The sequence below is a fragment of the Bombyx mori genome, chromosome 8 (assembly GCF_030269925.1).
Source record: "Bombyx mori chromosome 8, ASM3026992v2".
In the NCBI taxonomy this organism is placed as follows: domain Eukaryota; kingdom Metazoa; phylum Arthropoda; class Insecta; order Lepidoptera; family Bombycidae; genus Bombyx; species Bombyx mori.
Window position 1 is genome coordinate 2,295,145 of NC_085114.1, and position 23,876 is coordinate 2,319,020.

A 23,876-nucleotide genomic window follows, 5' to 3' on the forward strand; every position below is an offset into this window, starting at 1 on the left:
TCTCGCCTTCGATATCGTCGCTCCGCTAACCCCGACTCACTACCCGCTAAATATCGCGCATCGCCCGGATATACTCGACATAGCGTTATTAAAAAACGTAACTCTGCGCTTACACTCGATTGAAGTAGTTTCAGAGTTAGATTCAGACCACCGTCCCGTCGTTATGAAGCTCGGTCGCGCTCCCGATTCCGTTCCCGTCACGAGGACTGTAGTGGATTGGCACACGCTGGGCATCAGCCTGGCTGAATCTGATCCACCATCGCTCCCGTTTAACCCGGACTCTACCCCGTCTCCTCAGGATACCGCTGAAGCCATAGACATCTTAACATCACATATCACCTCGACATTAGATAGGTCATCGAAACAAGTTGTAGCGGAGGACTTCCTTCACCGCTTCAAATTGTCCGACGATATTAGGGAACTCCTTAGAGCTAAGAACGCCTCGATACGCGCCTACGACAGGTATCCTACCGCGGAAAATCGTATTCGAATGCGTGCCCTACAACGCGACGTAAAGTCTCGCATCGCCGAAGTCCGAGATGCCAGATGGTCTGATTTCTTAGAAGGACTCGCGCCCTCCCAAAGGTCTTACTACCGCTTAGCTCGTACTCTCAAATCGGATACGGTAGTAACTATGCCCCCCCTCGTAGGCCCCTCAGGCCGACTCGCGGCGTTCGATGATGACGAAAAAGCAGAGCTGCTGGCCGATACATTGCAAACCCAGTGCACGCCCAGCACTCAATCCGTGGACCCTGTTCATGTAGAATTAGTAGACAGTGAGGTAGAACGCAGAGCCTCCTTGCCACCCTCTGATGCGTTACCACCCGTCACCCCGATGGAAGTTAAAGACTTGATCAAAGACCTACGTCCTCGCAAGGCTCCCGGTTCCGACGGTATATCCAACCGCGTTATTAAACTTCTACCCGTCCAACTCATCGTGATGTTGGCATCTATTTTCAATGCCGCTATGGCGAACTGTATCTTTCCCGCGGTGTGGAAAGAAGCGGACGCTATCGGCATACATAAACCCGGTAAACCAAAAAATCATCCGACGAGCTACCGCCCGATTAGCCTCCTTATGTCTCTAGGCAAACTGTATGAGCGTCTGCTATACAAACGCCTCAGAGACTTCGTCTCATCCAAGGGCATTCTTATCGATGAACAATTCGGATTCCGTACAAATCACTCATGCGTTCAACAGGTGCACCGCCTCACGGAGCACATTCTTGTGGGGCTTAATCGACCAAAACCGTTATACACGGGAGCTCTCTTCTTCGACGTCGCAAAAGCGTTCGACAAAGTCTGGCACAATGGTTTGATTTTCAAACTATTCAACATGGGCGTGCCGGATAGTCTCGTGCTCATCATACGGGACTTCTTGTCGAACCGCTCTTTTCGATATCGAGTCGAGGGAACCCGCTCCTCCCCACGACCTCTCACAGCTGGAGTCCCGCAAGGCTCTGTCCTCTCACCCCTCCTATTTAGCTTATTCGTCAACGATATTCCCCGGTCGCCGCCGACCCATTTAGCTTTATTCGCCGACGACACGACTGTTTACTATTCTAGTAGAAATAAGTCCCTAATCGCGAAGAAGCTTCAGAGCGCAGCCCTAGCCCTAGGACAGTGGTTCCGAAAATGGCGCATAGACATCAACCCAGCGAAAAGTACTGCGGTGCTATTTCAGAGGGGAAGCTCCACACGGATTTCCTCCCGGATTAGGAGGAGGAATCTCACACCCCCGATTACTCTCTTTAGACAACCCATACCCTGGGCCAGGAAGGTCAAGTACCTGGGCGTTACCCTGGATGCATCGATGACATTCCGCCCGCATATAAAACAGTCCGTGACCGTGCCGCGTTTATTCTCGGTAGACTCTACCCCATGATCTGTAAGCGGAGTAAAATGTCCCTTCGGAACAAGGTGACACTTTACAAAACTTGCATAAGGCCCGTCATGACTTACGCGAGTGTGGTGTTCGCTCACGCGGCCCGCACACACATAGACACCCTCCAATCCCTACAATCCCGCTTTTGCAGGTTAGCTGTCGGGGCTCCGTGGTTCGTGAGGAACGTTGACCTACACGACGACCTGGGCCTCGAATCAATTCGGAAATACATGAAGTCAGCGTCGGAACGATACTTCGATAAGGCTATGCGTCATGATAATCGCCTTATCGTTGCCGCCGCTGACTACTCCCCGAATCCTGATCATGCAGGAGCCAGTCACCGTCGACGCCCTAGACACGTCCTTACGGATCCATCAGATCCAATAACCTTTGCATTAGATGCCTTCAGCTCTAATACTAGGGGCAGGCTTAGGGACCCCGGTAACCGTACTCGTCGAACTCGACAAAGAGGTCGACGTGCAACCTAACCCATGCATCAGCCCGCTGAGTTTCTCGCCGGATCTTCTCAGCGGGTCGCGATTCCGATCCGGTAGTAGATTCATTCGCGAAACAATTGCTCTTGAGTTGTTAGGTCTCCTTCGGAGGCGCTCGGGCAGTTGTTAGCAAATCCCACCCCTCTTGGCTGAGCCTTTGCTCGCCCACCTGTCCTGGTGAAACTGGAAAGGCCTTCGGGCCACCAGTAAACTTTCAATCATAAAAAAAAAAAAAAAAAAAAAAAAAAAAAAAAAAAAAAAAAAAAAAAAAAACACGCTGTGTCTCGTTCGGCACATTTACTCACGCCTTGGATTCGACAATTACCAAACAAACTCGAAATATTCTCGAAATTGTAACAACACCAGATAGCAAAAATTTAACGATTGCACTGTAAAATGTTTCATGGCTCGTTCATAAATCACGGAATCTTCAGTAATTTTTTTAGTACGCACAATTAAATTAAAATACTTTTTTCTTGGGACAGACATAAAAAAAAATAGTTAAATTATTACTAATCCAAGAAAACCCTCACGGGCAATTTCAATTAGCGTTTACCACTGATTCGTGATAAGATTGTACCAGTGAGATACTTCGACGAGAAACTCGGGATAGCAATACTTTTGCCAGTTATATTTGCTAACGCATAAAGTTACAAATTAGAACAGGTCTGGATTACTGGGAAATGTGAGAATATCTAAGGCCAATAAAGTACTGTTGTAAATTATAAATATTATAAAGCTGAAGAGTTTGTTTGTTTGAACGCGCTAATCTCAGGAACTACTGGTCCGATGTGAAAAATTCTTTCAGTGTTACATAGCCCATTTATTGAGGAAGGCTATAGGCTATATAACATCACGGTAAGACCAATACAAGCGGAGCACCAATAAAGAATGTTTCAAAATAGTGGTTTAAATAGCTCCTTAACATTCTATGATTCAAAAATATTTTCACTTTGTACGTAAATGAAGTGGGGATTTTTTTTTGTTTTTTTGTTTTTTTTTTATTGCTTAGATGGGTGGACGAGCTCACAGCCCACCTGGTGTTAAGTGATTACTGGAGCCCAGAAACATCTGCAAAGTAGATGCGCCACCCACCTTGAGATATAAGTTCTAAGGTCGCAGTATAGTTACAACTGCTGCCCTACCCTTCAAACCGAAACGCATTACTGCTTCACGACAAAAATAGGAAGGACGAACCTACCCGCGTGGACTCACAAGAGGTCCTACCACCAATGATAAAATTAGCGTTTTAATAAAATTTAGCGTTATGCCAAAGTAACTATTCCACGCGGACGGAGTCGCGGGCAAAAGCTAGTAAATTATAATTTCAAACTTACACGATTTTGTTATTCACATAGACACGGACTATTTAACAAGATATTGCTACTTAGGTCTTTTTAATTTAAAAAAGTTGGAGCTAAGTTCCAAAATCAGCCCCGGGGATTCTGTTAGAATTAATCATGCTTTGGCTAAGGATCGAATAATTAATTTTCTTTACGTTTAAGGATCCAAATTATTTAAAACCTTCGCTATGCAAATGTGATAGGTATTTAAATAGAGCGTTAGCAAAAATCGTTATGTTTTTCATTAAAAGAAATGCGTTTGGAGTCAATTTGATTTTAAATATTTTGCGTTATCATTCAAGACTAAAAACACAGGCCTTGCCATAAGCTGAGGTCCATTAGACAATAAGTTCAACTTGTTTCATTAAGACCTACGGCTAGGTGCTACGGTCCTGCCTGTTCCTACCGCGAAGCAGTAATGCATATTCATTTGTAGGGTGTAGACAGATTTTATGTTACAGTATTTAGAATTCAATCTTAGAAACAATTAGCTGCCAACTAGTTTAATTTGTGTTAGGATATATTCTGAAATTGGTATTTACTTCAATTGTATATTTATGTTTCATAGGTATTTTAAGTATGTGTTGTATGTAAATTTGTTATGCTTATTTATGTGTAAAGAAGCAAATTTATTGATAAGAGATAACATGATAAGAGATCGCTCTGTGCGATAAGACCGCCAATTGTACTTTTTTTGTATCTAATGATTCGCATTGTTTCTTTTTTTTTGTGTACAAGAATTCTCTCTTTCTCTCCCTCTCTCCCTCTCTATCTCCCTTTCTCTCTCTCTTTTGAGACGGATTCTGTTATCCGCGTTGTCTATAAGGAATTCAGTCAGATTTAGTTTAACGTCAGAAGGACCAACAGTTTGTTCACTCGTCTCGGGTATAAAATAAAATGTAATATCTTCACAGTTGTAGTCTAAAAACAAAACGTAACGATCGTCAGTTTTTCTTGAGAGAGAGAGAAAAAAAAGAATCCAACAGAAAAATTCACGAGAGACATGTAATAAAAAAAAAGTCGTTATATAAATATGGAGGTCGTAAGGAAAACCTATACTCAATAAAATGTAATGACAACTTCATTGCTCTTCCAATTCGAGTATTCTATTATGTTTTGTATTAAAAAAAACGCAATGTATTCGTAATATTTTATGCTTTTAGTATTTTGCTTTATTAGTTTTGGGAGTCGAGTCTTTGGTGAGACATTGAAACAATAATAAATTACTTACATATGTCCATCACTACGTAGCATAAAACAAAGTCGCTTTCTCTGCCCCTATATCCCTATGTATGCTTAAATCTTTAAAACTACGCAACGGATTTTGATGCGGTTTTTTTTAATAGATAGAGTGTTTGAAGAGGAAGGTTTATATGTATAATAACATCCATTAAATAGTGGAGAAATCAATAATAAATTACAGTTTCCGAAGCGAAACTGTAATTTCTTACTGGTGGTAGAATCTCTTGTGAGTCCGCGCGGGTGGGTGCCACCGCCCTGCCTATTTCTGCCGTGAAGCGGTAATACGTTTCGGTTTGAAGGGTGGGGCAGCCGCTGTAACTATACTTGAGACCTTAGACCTTATATCTCAAGGTGGGTGGCGCATTTGTAGATGTCAATGGGCTCAAGTAACCACTTAACACCAGGTGGGCTGTGAGCTCGTCCACCCATCTAAGCAATAAATAAAAAAAATCGAAGCGAGGGCGGGTCGCTAGTATATTATAGTTTGTATGTTCTAAAACGCAATATATGTCTGGGATTCAAAAAGTTACAAACCTCTACTCGATTAGTAATAAGTTAAGAATGAACTGTTTCTGCATTAGGTCTTGAACCCAGTAGGATAATTGAAGCTTCTTAAAGGTTCGAAGTGACGGTCTTAGCTTTTCTGCCTTATTGCAAATTCGCTTAGACAAAATTACATTCTAACGCGAAAACCTGCCTTGAAAAATAAATATAATTTCGGCTTGATTTAAATAAACCTTATTTCCAAATAAATGAGGATAACGTTCAATTTGCCCAAAAAAAAAGCAATCCAAACATTTCCCATCGCGAAAAAAAAAGATATAAAAAAAAACAGAAAATGTCTGTGATGGACAGAAAAAACGGGCCATTTGAAGTCGACAAAATGTTTACAATTAACCCGAATTATGAGGAGAGTTCCGTGACGTCACTCGAGTCTTTATGACGTCATTAGCGTTACATCTGACGGGTCTGGAGCTGCCGCAATAAAGGGCGGAATGAACTCTTTGGGGCCCTTGCCTTTAGCATTTCAGTCGGGCGCGTTTTTGTTACATAAGCGATAGCGTTTTGAAGTTTTCTACTCTGTATGAGATTTTAAGTAATATCATTACGCGTTTGGCGATATTGCCAGATTTCAATGATTAGCAGATCTATTTAGGTATGATCGCAGCTTATTTACTCATCTCCTTAGTTCTCGAATATTGATCTTTCTTTTTTTTATTGCTTAGACGGGTGGACGATCTCACAGCCCACCTGGTGTTAAGTGGTTACTGGAGCCTATAGACATTTACAACGTAAATGCGCCGCCCACCTCGAGATATAGGTTCTAAGGTCTCAAGTATAGTTAGAATTTAATGTGAAGTGAACAAGCGCCCTCACGACACCCGAATATCTCTGTCGAATTAAACGCGTCACCCATGAACAAGTGCAAGCCCTGAATGTCTCGAAAAGCGAATCACTCTGAGCCGGTGCTCAGGCGGTCCTCTAACGACTGCCGTCTAATTTTCATTTGTTAAAATTAACAGTGAGCACTTGTTTTTTTTCCCTCCCCTTCGTTAATGATTGATTGTTATCAATTCAAATAAACTGTTGTTCGGTAAATTAAGTACAGAAAATAAATTTGAACGGTAGCCGAACAAAAAAAAAGGCAGCGGCTTGGCTCTGCCCCTGGCATTGCTAACGCCCATGAGCGACGGTGACCACTTACCATCTGGTGGGCCGTGTGCCCCTCTGCCTACAATGGCAATTAAAAAAAACTTAATTACTTTTTTAATTTGATATTTCGTTTGGACTTTGACGATTTTGTTTTAGAGTTACTATTTCAGCTTAAGATCACTTTCTCTTAATAGACTCACACGAGAGTCTACGAAGGTATGAGCGTAAATTTAATGTTTATGTTAGTTCTGTTCGGTAGTGTAATTCCTGTTAATATGTGTGAAAATTTTTTTGCCTACTGTTAGCGTCTTGATGTGTTTCCGTCGTATAGTCTTTTATATCTATTTATTGCTCTTGTAGGCAGACGAGAATAAGGCCCACCTGCTGGTGAGTGGTTACCGTTGCCCATGGACTACAGGAATGCCAGGAGCAGAGCCAAGCCACAGCTTGCTGTCAACCAGACGTTCCTATTTGAAATATATGGAGTTTAACTCGTCACTGAAAAAAATATGGTTTTTTAGTAAGCATAAACATTGCGATGCTCTCAGTCCGCACGAGTTCGCAACCCCTATCTGTGTTTATTGAATTTATGTAAATGTAATCATATTCACATGGCTAACAATATTATTTGGGCGCACAACCCAATTTCATACAAATAAATTATATAGGCACGTGAAATTAACCAAACATTGAAAGAACGGTCGAGAAATTTCCAGGTACAACCGTCGTTACGTATTGTTAGCGATAAAAACCGTATTTTTTGGTATATTTATTGTAAATGTTTCATATTACCTAGTTTTGTGTGTGCTCATGCTAAAATATCGTTTTCTGTTTGATTAGAATACAAAATATCAACAATTTATTATTTCCGTCTCATTATATTGAACTTGAATTTTTTTTTGTTATTATTGATTTCGATAAGAAGGTATGTAATGATTTAGTTTTAGGCATTGGGTGCCTTATTTAGCATTGAAATAAGTTCACAAATGCTTTAAGTCATATTTGAGGAGTCACAAAGAAGCCGCTTCGAAATTATGGACTTTCCATCGTTTTGCGCCTTTGTATTTTATTTTGATTTATTTAAATAAAATAAAAATGACTTTAGTTTTTATCGTATTACAAATTTTTATATAAAGTTCGAAGTTTTGATGAGCCAGTATTTAAATGAAGAATGCCATATGCATTATATGTAAAGGGCAGTCTGAAAGTAGCGCCCAGTGATAGAGATAATAAAGAGTGGTATTGTATTCAGTGGTAGTGGTATTGTGATATGGGCATGTTACGTGGAGAGAGGATGATCATGTGGCCAAAAAGACTCTGAGTATGAAACTAGACAGTAACATGAGAAGGGTGGGTAATAACAGGACTTGGATGGATCGTGTGAAAGAGAATATGCGTAGCAAAATTCTGAGTATAAAGATGACGTATGGAAAAATTGAAATGGTATGGCCATTTTTGTTTATTGCCCGTGTAGGCAGACGAGCATATGGGCTACCTGATAGTGAGTGGTTACCGTCACCCAAGGACTTCAGCAATGCCAGGGGCAGAGCCAAGCCGCTGCCTACCGTTAAATACTCTCCACAAGCCTCGTTTAAAGAAAGATATATCATAGCGCTCGGGAAACACCGTGGATGAGCTCATTGCAAAGCCGGATGATACGTGGCAAAAATATCTCTGGAAGCGCACTGTGGATGAACGCAGTGGCTCCAGTTAGTATGGATGAACTGTACTGCGGTGGCGGGCGGTGTAATATAGTACGTATGGCCTAAATGGAAAAAGAGAAATGCTGCGTTGAGCCCATAATATAATGAGATAAAGGAATAAGAATTTAAAGAAGACGATACGTTGTAGTGTCTACAAGTAATCATACAAATGTGCGAAATATGTTTGAAAAAGTAAAACCAATTCTGTATCTTAAGTCGTAGTCGGTAACAGCATTTACGGTGTGATGTCCCCCGACTCCGGTAATTAATACTAGGTGGTCCGTAAGATTGTTCGCTTGGCTATACAATAAAAATAGGTCTTTAGCCCCAACAATCACTCGGGCATCGACGGGCGACGATATAGCCTATCAATCGAAACTAAAAAACACTACCGATGCTACGCCACAATTAAAAGCCACGCCGAGCCGTACAAACAAAAAGTGGTCGCAATTTCGGCCCAGTCGGACGTATGTTTCCGTGAGTCGGCTCCGTCACGTCGCTTCCTCAACTAAATCAGGGCTGCTTTTGTACGCTAGACCCGGACCGGTTTGTGTCCACGCCTATAAATCTACAGTGCGAGGAAGACTTAAACGGCTCGATAATAAGCAAAGATATTTGTTGTATCAGATAAAGGTTTTACGTGACTTTAACTGGTGGTAGGACCTCTTGTGAGTACGCACGGGTAGGTACCACCACCCTGCCTACATCTGCGGTGAAGCAGTAATGCGTTTCGGTTTGAAGGGTGGGGCAGCCGTTGTAACTATACTGAGAGCTTAGAATTCATATCACAAGGTGGGTGGCGGCATTTACGTTGTAGATATCTATGGGCTTCAGTAACCACTTAACACTAGGTGGACTGTGAGCTCGTCCACCCATCTAAGCATTAAAAAAAAACCTGACTTCAATTGACGTGATTGAATGATTTTATTAGATCACATTAAAATGTACTTTTTTTTTGTATTTAATGTATCGCAGTGTTTATTTGTTTTTTGGTGTACAATAAAGAATACTCTCTCTCTCTCTCTCTCTCTCTCTCTCTCTCTCTCTCTCTCTCTCTCTGTGTATTGGCTTATGTATGTTTTGTATTCAGGTTCACAATTTAATTTGATTTTTGTTTTGTTTTTTTCTGATTTTTATACTAGTTTATACGACGCTCTAAGTCTGCACACACGTACCTAGTTTTCAATCCCGCAATGAACCAAAGGGAAATGGGGGTGACTAAAATCAGCGCTGTTCGATTGATCCACTTTGAACGGCGTTAGCTGAGTCACCTCCTTTTGCCTTTTTCTTTTTTCTTTTCTTTTATTTAAATTTTCTTTTATTTAGTATGAAATGCAATAAATGATTTTATTATTATTATTTTCGGAAAGGTAATCTTTTCTTAGCATTTTGGCTTGTCTGAACCACATCCCTGGGCCTAAACCAAGTGAATGCAGCGTGTGGTGACTTAGTGAGGAAAATTTATGTTGATGGTATGTTATTATGAGGGGCAATTTCGTTATTTATTATTATTATTATATTATTAGATCACAATTTTAGATGACTACATACATAAATCAGAGAATCCATTTGTTGAAGCAAGCTATGGCTAAGCCACGGCGGCGGCGATTAGCGTTCTATCCATAAAAAGCAACACAGAATTCAATAGGTACATATATATTATGTAGTTCATTTAAAAAAGAAAACCGAATTACATTTTTGGTAAAAAGTAATATTTTTTCGAGAACATTCCTCGGAGGCCATTTGATTTTCACCACGAGACTCCACTTCTTTAATAATTCCACATTCAGTTTTATGTTTCCAGGGGATAAAAAAATTACGATTGTAATATTTACATTAGGGTTGTATTATTTGTTATTCAGACCGCGATTTCCGTCGGAAAGAGTTTGATTTATTCAAAAGAGACCGGAGTAAATTGGGAAATTACTTTTCGGAGAGCTGTGTTCGTTCGAAACTGTCCCTTGGCTAGGAGATACTGATTTATTTTTATATATTTTGCGTCTTATCAGATGTTATAGGGCTGTGAATTATTACGATTGTGTTTCGCGCCCAAAAGACGTCCGTGTAAAGCCCGCGCTTTTATTGGAACTAGATAATGACCGAGCTTTGCTTGTTTTTTTTTATAACGCCATCTTGTTGTGTCTTTAAAGCGGTTAGTTGCCCTCAATTAAGAAAAATAGGATTATTATACGCTAATAGATGTCGGGAAGAGTCATAAAGCTGATTATCGATAAAGTTGATTATTGAAAACATGAATAAAACAACATTTTCTGAAAATAAATCGTAGCTAGATTGATTTATCGCCCCCGAAATCTCCTGTATACTAAATTTTATGAAAATCGTTGGAGCCGTTTCCAAGATTCAGATTATATGTATATTAATATACAAGAACTACTCGTTTAAAGGTATAAGATTCAAATTACCAAATCAGTACTTAATTCAAAATTATAAAATGTTCCAAACAAACAAAGTTGACTAATATTTTTCAACCAAGCAATTTTGATTGGTGGACGAGCTCACAGCCCACCTGGTATTAAGTGGTTACTGGAGCCCATAGACATCTACAACGTAAATGCGCCACCCACCTTGATATATAAGTTCTAAGGTCTCAGTATAGTTACAACGGCCCCACCCTTCAAACTAAAACGCATTACTGCTTCACGGCAGAAATAGGCGGGGTGGTGGTACATACCCGTGCGAACTCACAAGAGGTCCTACCAACAGTCTCTTTAGTAAAGTCTCAAATTGGTTCCTGTAGGCTGACCACGAGGATATTCCAGTACCTCCTTATCTAGCTGCCGCTGCTCCTCCGGTCGCCTAGCTAGTTCTTCGTGGCGGCTAGCCTATTCTTGTAAACACCATGTACAAAAGGTTCTAGCACTATTAAAAAATACTAAATATTTTTTTGAATGTGAATGCTTAAATTATTCAAAACCGCTTTTCTATGTAACTTAATAATCTTGCGAAACAACTGATAATAATAAAATTAGGTTCCGAAACGCTTCTAACTTAATAATCTTGCGAAAGAACAATTCAGTCTAATAATGCTGAAAAGATCAAAGTTTCTAGATATACTTGGTAGCGGTAATATATCACTACATAGTATAAAACAAAGTCGCTTTCTCTGTCCCTGTATCCCTATGTATGCTTAAATCTTTAAAACTACGCAACGGATTTTGATGCGGTTTTTTTTTATAGATAGAGTGATTGAAGAGGAAGGTTTATATGTATAATAACATCCATTAAATAGTGGAGAAATCAATAATAAATAACAGTTTCCGAAGCGAAGCGAGGGCGGGTCGCTAGTTTTTGTATAATTGGTAGTCGTTAAGTTTGTTGAAAGATTTATAGGTAACGTATTGACTGACCACTTGTGCCCCAAAAAGGCGTTATGCGCGTGATATCCAAACAATTTGATGTCACAGCACAACGTCTGCTTATCGGGTGCAGTGAATATTTGGCTCCTAGTTCTGGATGTGTAGTGTAAGCCCATAACCGCAACATTCGCTGGATAATGAACAGCAGTGTACACTGCATATTATGCCAGGGTATTGCGATCACTTACTAGTACATTTATTGATGGTAGCCCGTATTTTACTGGTGGTAGGACGTCTTGTGAGTCCGCACGGTTAGGTACCACCACCCTGCCTATTTCTGCCGTGAAGCAGTAATGCATTTCGGTTTGAAGGGTGGGGCAGCCGTTGTAACTGTACTGGGACCTTAGAACTCATATCTCAAAGGTGGGTGGCGTATTTACGTTGTAGATGTCTGTGGGCTCCAGTAACCACTTAACACCAGGCGAGCTGTGAGCTCGTCTACCTATCTAAGCAACAACAACAAAATTATAAGGCCGCACTTATAGGTATCAATCTTGCTTGTTTCTGTCGCCATTTTGTTCGATGTTGTAAAATATGATTTAGGGATGCAATGTAGAATGGTAGCAGAGTTCTGAATATTAAGTTATAGTTTGATTGCATTTGTTTTTTTTTATTTATTGCTTAGATGGATGGACGAGCTCACGGCCCATTTGGTGTTAACTGGTCACTGGAGCCCACAGACATCTACAACGAAAAAGCGCCAACCACCTTGAGATATAAGTTCTAGTGTCTTAGTATAGTTAGTTATAATGGCTGCCCCACCCTCAAACCGAAACGCATTACTGCTTCACGGCAGAAATAGGCAGGGTGGGGTGGTGGTACCTACCCGTGCGGACTCACAAGAGGTCCTACCACCAGTAATTATATAGGCTCATACTAATTTCTATCTCATTTTGTTTCAGGAAATCGCGGCGATACTCATCAGTTTCGACAAACACAGCGAATGGCAATCCAAAGAAGTCAAAATACGGTGAGTCTATAGTTTGTTAAATACCCACATTTGAGTAGATAAATGTAATGGTAACATCTAAGTCTTAACTAAGTTGCTAATTTTAAGATTTGCTCTTGGCAACCCTCTTCCGTTCCAGCATTTTAGCGCCATGAATGGCACGTTATAATTAAATTATAATAAAATTAGAATAAACGCGAATGCTCATTTTACAAGCCTGTATTTTATTTATACAGAAAAGTTCGATTAAAAAACAAAATCAAATCGTTCACTTCCGCCATTTTGGTTTTGATGTCCAGAAATATGTTTTAAAAATTGTCATGTTCTTTTAGAGTATGTACGTAGGCTTTTTTCGTTTTTCTAATTATGAAAACGGATGAATACATACGTTCGGTAGATTTAAAGATAAACAAAGACACATAAAAAATAGACTACAACTAAAGCAACAAAAAATCACTGTTCCATACAATGAAGCAATAAATTAACTCAACCGTTCCTTAATATACAATCGTATTCGAGAGGGAAAAAGTCTTTCTCTCTATATTTAAACTAAATTACGGAGTACATGCAAAAATCGAAGAGAAAACTTCAGTACAAAACGAATTAAACTATAACGAAAGTTACTTTTGTCGACGACTGTACCTGCAGACTCTGTTAGATTAGACGCTATGAGTTGGTAATTTGTAGTTTCGGATTATCTTTGGTTCATTACCGTGTGTAAGGTTCTTTATTACTTTTGCTTTTTTCGTATACGTTTTTCGATTGCTTTAGTCGAACTGTAATAATTTTTGTTTCTGTGCATGGGAACAGTCAGTACAGTCGTGAACAAAATATCAGTGTACACTAATTTTGATAATGAGTGAAGTGTTCCAAATTTAAATATAGTTTTAAACAGGAGAGAGTTTTAAAGAGTATTAATAGAGACTTTTAAAGCGAGATTTACAAAAAAATTATAAGTCATGTCATCTTCTTCAACCCGTGTACACCCAATGCTGAGTGTAGGTCTCCTCGAATGCACACGATTCTCTTTTTTCTCATCCAGTCTCTACCAACTAATTTGACCAGGTCATCGGTCCACCTTATTGGCTGTCTGCCCACGTTACGACGTCCAGTACGAGGTCTCCACTCCAGTACTTTTGTGCCCTACCGATTGTCAGTGCGTAGGTCATATCTATAATGTAGTTTTAGATGTACAAGCGAGCTCAGCGCTTAGATTTGAATTTGTCGTCATTCATAGCATTCAATTCGTGACATTCCTGATATTCATGTTGTTGTTAGTTAGAGTGGTAAGAAAATAAGTATAAGTATAAATGGTAATGGTAATACTACTGACGTGGAAGTTGTTGCAAAAGCTACAGGTGGTAGTATACGGGCTGATCAAACGATTTTTATTAAGACTAGCTGTCCTGGCAGACTTCGTAGTAGTGCCTCAATCTATATATATAAAAATGAAACCCGTTTTCCGTTGTCACGACATAACATGAAAACGGCTTGACCGATTTGGCTAATTTTGGTCTTGTATTATTTGTGGAAGTCCAGAGAAGGTTTAAAAGGTATAAAAATATGAAAATTCTCGGAATTAAATAAAAATAACAATTTTGTTTTCCCTTTGACGTGTCCCCCGTCGGACGGATTCCTTTTGTTTGTTTTAAGTTTATTCTATATAAAAGTTTAGGTCTTTTATTTATCGATTGAGGCACTACAAAGTCTGCCGGGTCAGCTAGTCTATAAATAAAAGACCTAAACTTTTGTATAAAATAAGCTTAAAACAAACAAAAGGAATCCGTTCGACGGGGGGGGACATCAAAGGAAAAACAAAATTGTTATTTTTATTTAATTTCGAGCATTTTCATATTTATTTACCTTTTAAACCTTTTCTGGACTTCTACAAATAATTCAGGACCAAAGTTAGCCAAATCGGTCCAGCCGTTCTCGAGTTTTAGCGAGACTAACAAACATCAATTTATTTTTATATATATAGATTATGACTTAATCAAGATTTAGTTCTAAAATATTAATACTGTTTTCAATATTCTATGTTTAGTACGAACTAAAACGCACAAAACTAATTCGTTTTTAGCATTCTTAAATTGACACCTGATTCTAAATTGTTTCCGAAATTTCTACTTTGCCACTGATCAAAAACTAATTAAATTAAAAGGTGCGTCATTAAAAACCGTCTGTATCTATTATATGTAAATAAAATATCGGGTTCACCATAATATCTTGTCTTTTTAATTCGTTTCTACCATTTGTTATTGCTACCGTACAATGTAATTAATTGTGAGATGGGCATTTTAAAATACTTTTAAATGTTCGTCTTTTAGATTTCTTTTTCAAATTTACAACGCTCATTAAACAGTTCACAATGCGACGTCGCCTTTAAGCTCAGACTGTACCTAATTTGGCGCCCGCCAGGGACCCGTACCAACTTGTTACAACTCTAAGCAAATTAAAACTTTGGCTCGTGACTACTGCTGTCTTTGTGTTCAACGTTGAAATATTAAGTCTTTATGAGTGAGCAGTGTATACCGAAACTTGCGGTGCGCCAGTATCGCGTCGTTATACTGTAAGAATTAATAGAGTTCTTGTTCTATTTGTACGTGATCAAGATTTGTATTGACGTGGACATTTTTTCATGTTGTTTTTATGGTTTTTAATTTACATTTTGATGGATAGTTAAGGTTCGGTTTATCAAATATAAAATTTGATTTAATTATGATGGGTAGATGAGCTCACCGCCTATTTAGTGCCAATGTTATTGACACTTCCATTCCGAGTCACAACGAGAGCGTCGTGTGAAATTTAACCATCTCAAGAAATAATCAAGTGTTTTCTCGATTCATTATCACCATCATATACATTGTCAACTCCCTAGATACAGCTTACCTTTTTACTGGTGGTAGGACCTCTTGAGAGTCCATGCGGGTGGGTACCACCACACTGCCTATTTCTGCCGTGTAGCAGTAATGCGTTTCGTTCTGAAGTCTGGGGCAGCCGTTGTAACTATACTGAGACCTTAGAACTTATATCTCAAGGTGGGTTGCGCATTTACGTTGTAGATGTCTATCGGCTCCAGTGACCACTTAACACCAGGTGGGCTGTGAGCTCGTCCACCCATCTAAGCAATAAAAAAAAATACAGCTTACCTGCAAGCCACTTTCTCGTTCGCATAAGCTTATAAATTCAGTTAATAATTCAAATGAAAAAAGAAACCCTAATAGCTTATCATAATTACATCTCTAAACCAAACCCGCTGAACTATAAAGTAAGCCAGCAGTACACTAGTTAAATTTAGTGTCTAAACTAAACTGGCCATTAACAGTTTATATTGAGCTATAAATCTACTGACGATTTAACTATCTGTTTCGATACCAACAGTCAATGGCGGCTCGGGAACTATGTCACTAACGAACAATTAGGCTGTTTGTCTAGCGTTTTAACCGCAAAATGGACATAGTCTGACAGCGAACGCGACTGTATCGTTACAACAGCAGTTGGATTATAAAATTGCTAAAGCTTATCGATATTAGCGTCATTACGTTACGTTGTGAATATTATCAGCACTAGAAGCATAATAGGTTCTGTACTTTTGAAGAAATCGTTTTGATTCGTGTGTGGTTTTTTAGCTTTTTTTTGCATGAAGTCACTTTTTTACTTTAATTGCCCTAGTAGGCAGACGAGCGCACGGCCCATTTCATGGTGAGTGGTTACCGTCGCCCATGGACTTCAGCAATGCCAGGGACAGAGTCAAGCCGCTGCCTAGATTCGACTTATAGAGTCTCGACTTTAAGAAATTAATATTTAGATTTTTGTCGAATATAAACTTATATATATCAGAACCAATTGCAGTTTGGTATGGTTTTTTTAATTGCTTATATTGAAGGACTAACTCTTGTGTTAAGTGGCTACCGGAACCCATAGACATCTACAATATAAATTCCGCCATCCTCCTCGGGACATCAGTTCTAAGGTCTCTATTCTTACAGTAACAACGACTGCCCCACCCTTCAAACCGAAACGCGATACTGCTTCACGGCAGAAATTGGAGGGTCGTGGTAGCTACCCACGCGGACTCACAAGACCTCCTACCACCAGTAAAACGTGCCTTTAATGTTGAGATTTATTTATGTAATTTTTTTAACAGATAATTGTAGTCACGATTGCTTTTGGTTATGTGAATTTAATATGTACTATTGCAATACAATCTAAGCACGCAATTTTTTTTACAGCATTTTACAGAAAAACGCAACCCTGCAATCTCGTCCATTTTAAGGATTCGTTGTTAGGCTATTAATTTTATTTATGTTAAGAAGTTTCGCGCGTCATCTTTCGTTAATGATACCAAGTCAAAAACAGCACAAGTGCCCACGACAATCAGTGGAAATTCGATTTTAATCAGATGAAAGACACGTGATAATATTTACTTGTACTTAGGTTATTTAAAGTCGCTTTCGTTATAATTTTCGGAATAATATGGAATATGCTGAAAAGTATTCGCGTATTACGCAGGTATACTTAAATAAACAACTATAAGTCGTGGTTTAAGGTAATTTTATTAATGGACTAAATATGTGGACGAGCTAAAAGGTCCCTACCTAATCATTGGTAGACTAAGGGGCTATTCCAACGCGTGGACCGGTAGGGCTCAGTCTGAGAGAATTGCTAACAATAACCCTAGCAAGAGCAGTGCTTCTTTGAATCTACTACCGGATCGGAACCCACTGAGAAGATCCGGCGAGAAACTTATTTTTTTATTGCTTAGATTAGTGGACGAGCTCACAGCCCACCTGGTGTTAAGTGGTTACTGGAGCCCATAGACATCTACAACGTAAATGCGATGCGCCACCCACCTTGAGTTATAAGTTCTAAGGTCTCGGTATAGTTGCAACGGCTGCTCCACCCTTCAAACCGAAACGCATTACTGCATTACATTAGTGGGTGGACGAGCTCATTAAAGCACAAAGTTATCATACAGGAATATCATTATTCACTTTGTTGTAGAGCGACTATCCTACCCTCTAAACCAGAACGCATTTATAACTGCTTCAACACACCCACACCACCAATATCTAAAAAATACATTTGCAACTACTATTCGCAAATACAAGTTTACGCGATTACGTCTTTTATGAAGCCGCAATGTAGCACGTACAAAGTATAAGGTCAATAACCTCGCTCACTCAATCTCACACGGCAGCAGACCGTCGTACCCGCGGTTTGTTTATTCTCGTTAATCTTAATATATTACATTGTAGTTCTCGGGTTTACTGTTTTCATTTCAAACTTCTAACGCATCAAATATGATGTGATTTTGTTGGACTTTTTAGTAATACTGGATTCCGTGGTCACGGAGGACTGAAGTTTTATTTGACGATAAATGGAACCTTAAGCTAGTATGAACTTGCAATCTACAAAGAAAACATTTCGATAGATGAAATTATAAGCTCTCTAATTTTACGAATATTTTAATCAACGTTAATAAAAGTAAACTAAATGGTGTTGCTAGCTCTTTTATAGTACATTACCGTCCGACTAACCATATTATTTTTTTAATCGAACTACTGTTTCACTATATAGTGACAATGTATGTCCAAATTCGCGAAAAATACTTCTCATGTGAGTAATACATACCATTAAAATTATACTTAGACATGTTCACAATGAAAAATACAATTTCCAATCAAAGCTATTTTTCCGTACGGTCAGTCCGTGACCACGAAAATTCTTACGTATTCCAACGTCAGAAATAATAATATATTGACTAATGAAAAATACTATGCTATCTAATTATCAGCTATTGATAAGATATGCCGCTACTTAGAGATTCATATGATTTTATTATCCATTGTATTCGAAAAAAAGTATGGTCATGTCGGGTAGTTTATTTGACTGAATTTGGTTTTACTGTCACGAAAATAAATGAAAAATGAGTATTTTTTGATTATAATCATAGTAACTCAATTTTATTTCAGCGACATCGTCTTCTGCGAGTGCCATGGCTCAATTAATAACAAAAAAAAACGGTTATAACCTTTCGATAGATAAGATAAATTTCCACGATCATCAAATTAATAAAAAGTAATTTGAGAATCCTTCGTGATTTAATTACGTCGGCAAACGCCAAAGCAATTAATAAAGGTCGAATCACGAAAGCTCGAATAGAAAACTTCAGAAAAATAGGACATGAATTCTCGAAAGCTTATTCCTATACCGGAACAAACTTAGATAGTTCCGAATGGAAAGTTGAGTGAATGCGGTGATTATTTACAAGTTATTGTCGTTTACCACGACATTGGCAGTAACGTTATAGAATGGCAATAATATTACGTGAAGTTTTAATAGCATCGGAGCTAGCGATTTCTAAACTAACGTTATATCACGACTTTATATGTGTCCGCGTGATTTGTGCTTTAAGTTTTGAATATTTTAAAAGTGAATCGAATGTTCGCTTCGCGTGTCAAGTGTTTCTTTAATTACGGAAGTTTATGTTGTATTTAATTTTGTGAAGGATTTCTTAGTTTATTTTAATTGCACAAGTCATGCGTTTTTATTCGAACTAGAGGTCCCGCAGTAGTCGAAATTCGACTATAATTAATTGGAATTGTAAGTTTTTACACTATTATGATTATATTTTATACTTCTATAATCACAAATTTCGCCAAGAATACTCTATAAAAAAACGTCGTGTGTGCGTCAAATACATGGTATGTAGTGTGCGTAATGTTTTCTTTATTGATTTTATGTATTTTTTATGCATTATTTTAAAAAAATATTAGCATTGTGTACTTCTTCTCTATATTCTCTATAAGTGTGAAAAATTTCATACTCCTCCGTCCGCGCAATTTTCGTAAAAAGGGATACAAAGTTTTTGCTTCACGTATTAATATATAGATGTCAGTACCTTCGGTTTCATGTTCTTTAATTCAATTCAAATTCAATTTAGACTTTGTAGTGTTTATGAGATACAACAACTACTTAACATTAGGTAGCCTGTAAGGTTATCTGCCTATCTTTAGTAATAAAAAGTCATGTTGAAATCTTGTCTTCGCCTTGTTGGTAAGAATGGATGACTAACGAGACTCATTGGCAACCGTTCAGTTGATATCACTGCTTAGTTTATGTCCACCACAAACCAAATGGTCAATTGATGGTCTATATTCAAGTTCAAGTCAAGAGGAGCATCGTGTACTAAGAATTAAAGACGCAAAAATTATAATTAGCGTTATTACTGATAGTATGAAGGTAGGTATGCCCATGATTGCTCTACTAAGAGAAAGAAAGCGGCATGTTTTAGACGCATTCAACTGCCTCCAACAAGAAGCCTCTCGGATTGACCTTCGTGTGAGCCACGAGAAGACAGATCTCCAGATGCGTCGATACAAAAACATAAGACGTAGGGACCACCACCTCACCTATTTCTGGTGCGGAGCAGTAACGCGTTTGGGTTAGAATGGCGGGGCAGCCGTTTTATTATAAAACGGAGACTTAGAACTCAAGGTTGGCGGCGATATGTTGACGTCTATGGGCCCAGATGACCACTTAGTCACTTAGTAACAGCAAGACCGTGAGCTCGTCCCCCAATCAAACAAAAAAAAAAACTTCGTAACAACAATGTGACTTAGCTATTGGCGGACCGGGTGTGTGATGTAGCTTACACATAAAAGTGTAGTCAAGACATTCGTGGTATAATTTCCATGTGCTGTGGTGATCTCACAACATCATCTGAGAAAAAGTCAAAATCACATCAATGATTGACTGGTCATAATTATGAATCGTATTTTAAATTTAAACTGACATTTTAGCGGTAGGTAGCGGCTTGGCTCTGTCCTTAGCATTGCTGACGTCCATGAGCGACGTTAACCACTTACCATCAGGTGGGCCGTATACTAGTCTCCCTGCTCAGGCATTAAATGAATAAAAATTGTAATTTTATCTTAAAATTTTAATACAACCGCCTCTTTGACTTTTAAAAGATGAATACAATTGAAAAATAAAGTACTATTGTATTTGATTTACGTGACATGTAACCGTTTTTTTTTTCTTTCGAAAAACAATTTAGTTTCATTGCTCAATCTAAATAGAAACTATTGAATGGCTTATCAAAATAATTTTACAATAGCTCATTTTTGTGTTGAAATAGCATTTTGTAAGGCGTCCTTCAGACTGTTATACTTATAGATGGAAAATTGTTATCGAATTACTTAGATTTCGTGGTAACGAGAAAATGAAATGACAAACTTTTCTTGTAATTATTTAAGTGATCCTAATATTTAGCGGATGCTCTCTGATTGGATCTCCGGGATGAATACCGTTAATTTTAAAAATAGTTGTAAGAAACCCTTAAATAATAGTATATTGATCTTTGGAAAATATTTAGTTAAGAGCCGATCGGATATAAAATAGAGAAAAAACGATTGATATTACTGGTGGTAGGACCTCTTGTGGGTCCGCGCGGGTGGGTACCACCACCCTGCCTATTTCTGCCGTGAAGCAGTAATGCGTTTCGGTTTGAAGGGTGGGGCAGCCGTTGTAACTATACTTGAGACCTTAGAACTTGTATCTCGAGGTGGGTGGCGCATTTACGTTGTGGATGTCTATGGGCTCCAGTAACCACTTAATACCAGGTGGTGGCCAGCTCGTCCACCCATCTAAGCAAACAAATAATAATACATACATTGATAAAAAGACTTGTAAAAGTGTGAAAGACAAATAATAATACATACATTGATAAAAGACTTAAATGTTGTATAGTATTATTTATATTGTCCTTTATATGACTTTAGTATATAAACTAAACAGTTCAATACAGATGCACACCTCATATTTCTGCTAAGGAGTAGGGTCGATTCAGCTGCCCCATCCTTTAAGAATCATTTTCATTCATCATTTATCCACTTATGCAGGTTAGATACCTAGGGTTAGGGACCATTAATGCATTTACCATTACTTGTATTTCGGAAGTGCCGGTCAGTTAAATCGCCCTTCGGGTATCTGCGCCATATGACCCACTTATTGCCAGACTTGGGTTTTGGAGTTAATGACTTTAAATATAACGATAATGTTCTTTTTTATATGAATCTGTTATTTGCCTAATATCCCACACCAACCATTTATCTTCAATCAACAAATAATTGCTCTCTGACAGCCACTTACGTCAGTGGACTGGCAAAATATGGATTTTAAGGGAAGCAGCAAAAGTAATCTTAATAATAAATTTATAACCACCATTTTGGTTTGCCGGAGGCAGTTTCGCTTCCAAACTCTGTGTAAACTCTTTTACTTTTTCAAAGGAAAAACCCCTCGAATGTTCGCGGACTCATATAAATCTTTTTAATTGTTGAAATATTCGAATTTGCGAAAGTTAGTCGAGAGAAAAAAAAGCGATACGAACGCCCCGCGTTGTAAACTGTGGATTTACACTTTTAGAAGTGTTTTTTGACTTTTTATAGCTTGTTATTTTATTGAGGGTGATTAAGATATTATGGGGTGATTAAGATTAAGTGTTAAGATGCTATTGCAGAGTGTGGTATTGTTATGTTTCGGCTATAAGCTCAGTAATGATCAGGTCTTTGGCTAAGTTTTTGCACTTTTATTGCTTCCTTAGTGCTCTGAACGAGGTGACGGTCCACCTGATTATTAACCGTTACGAGATTATTCACTATATTGATATGACGGCTGATTGGAGAGAATTGAATAGAAAAACTCGCTGTACCGACCCCACGTTTTTAAATGGTGGTAGGACCTCTTGTGAGTCCGCACGGGTAGGTACCGCCACCCCGCCTAATTCTACCGTGAAGAAGTAATACGTTTCGATTTGAAGAGCGGGGCAGCCGTTGCAACTATACTGAGACATTAGAAGCTATATCTCAAGGGGGGTAGCGCATTTACGTTGTAGATTACTATGGGCTCCAGTAAACACTTAACACTAGGCGGGCTGTGAGCTCGACCCTTCAAACCGAAACGCATTACTGTTTCACGGCAGAAATAGGCAGGGTTGTGTTTACAGTAGGCAGCGGCTTGGCTTTGTCCCTGGCTATGCTGACGTCGATGAGCGACGGTGAGCACTCACCATTAGGTGGCCCCTACGCTTGTCTAGGGCAATAAAAAAAAACACTTATTTTGATTTCAAAAACAAGAATTCAGCACAGAATCGTTGGCGCGACTCGTGATGAATGCTCAGATCTGATGTGACGTGACCGGCTAATTGTCGATTTAATCCAGCTACGTTTGTTCTTGTCTAACTAGTCCTTTACTAATGGTGTGAAAGAGACGAACGATTTGAATGAATGCCGTTGTAACTAAAGCGCTTAGTATAGTGGAAATTTATCAGCAGTCTTCGGCGAGAATCTTTAGATAAGCTCTTTCGGATTTTGTTCAGTTTGTTCGTATTGGCTTGATGGGTGAACAAGATTATGATCTGTCAGGGTAGAAATGGTCCCGGAGACATTGCGATCTATACCTATATCGATTTTAAAATATTTTTAGTTTTGTATATAATGTAACTACGCTTATTTGCGAGTCTTGATTTTCTTAGTGATCCTTCTTAGTGGTGAATCTGAATTCCGAATCAGAGATACATTTGTGATGATTAAAAGCGAATGAGAAGGCCTACTTTAATAAAAATAAAAATGATTCATTATCATAGATGAATTCAAACTCGCAATTCTTGTCTAAATTTCAATATTCAAAGTCACTGAATTATTATTTAGACGATACTTAGCTTTTAATTCAAGGTTAAAAATAATGTATTTGTTATTCTTATTTTTTTATTGCTTATATGGATGGACGAGCTCACAGCCCACCTGGTGTTAAGTGGTTACTGGAGCCCATAGACATCTACAACGTAAATGCGAAACCCACCTCGAGATATAAGTTCTAAGGTCTCAGTATAGTTACAACGGCTACCCCACCCTTCTCGAATCCCAATGAAAAATCCTTTTGTTATGTAATAGAAAATAAATTTTATTATAAACTTTACTTCTGTGCATACAAACGAAAGTAGACACTAAAACTTAAGTACTAAAATTAGACTTCCCTTAACGATGTTCGCCAATTTACGCTCGCCGTGTATCGTGATTGAGACGAAAGGCCCGATCCACACTGACGGATCGCCCCTAACGAGTTTGGCCATCGCTTCGAACAGGTCGCGAACGTGCGAACTACTTTATCCGACTTCTGAACCGTTGTGTAAGTTCACACATTTGTTTTAAGCGAATCACGTCAGCTT

General features: G+C 38.7%; 1 protein-coding gene across 2 annotated transcripts in view; it reads left to right on the top strand.

Moving 5' to 3' along the window:
• LOC101735868 (calmodulin-binding transcription activator 2) overlaps positions 1 to 23,876 on the top strand; it is a 266,028-nt gene that overhangs the window by 132,691 nt on the left and 109,461 nt on the right. For both annotated transcript variants that reach the window (XM_062669648.1, XM_038012539.2), the window contains exon 4: positions 12,600 to 12,667. The gene's annotated coding sequence lies outside the window, so the exon portion shown is untranslated. The remainder of the gene's footprint in view (positions 1 to 12,599; positions 12,668 to 23,876) is intronic.